Raw genomic sequence first — 308 nt, forward strand, 5'->3', positions numbered from 1 at the left:
AGCTACAGCTACAGCTACAGCTACATTCTACATCCAACATCCATCCTATAGGGAATATTGACTGATGACAGCTTACAGCTCTTTTCATTATAGGAAATACACACAGCGTAATGAACTAGCTCACCAATGGACAGGACCCTACAAGGGCACAGCCAAAAGACAGTGTTTGGCGGATATGGGAATAAAAAGCCTGGTTGCCTAGTCTCAATTTGAGACAACATGAAGAACCACTCCAGCTCCAGAGAATCCTGAGCACTGGCTGAATCATTGTTGCAATGTCTTGTGGTTCATGATTTCTACCTTTGCAC

Source organism: Bison bison, unplaced genomic scaffold, assembly GCF_000754665.1.
Source record: "Bison bison bison isolate TAMUID 2011002044 unplaced genomic scaffold, Bison_UMD1.0 scf7180017864238, whole genome shotgun sequence".
Taxonomy (NCBI): Eukaryota; Metazoa; Chordata; class Mammalia; order Artiodactyla; family Bovidae; genus Bison; species Bison bison.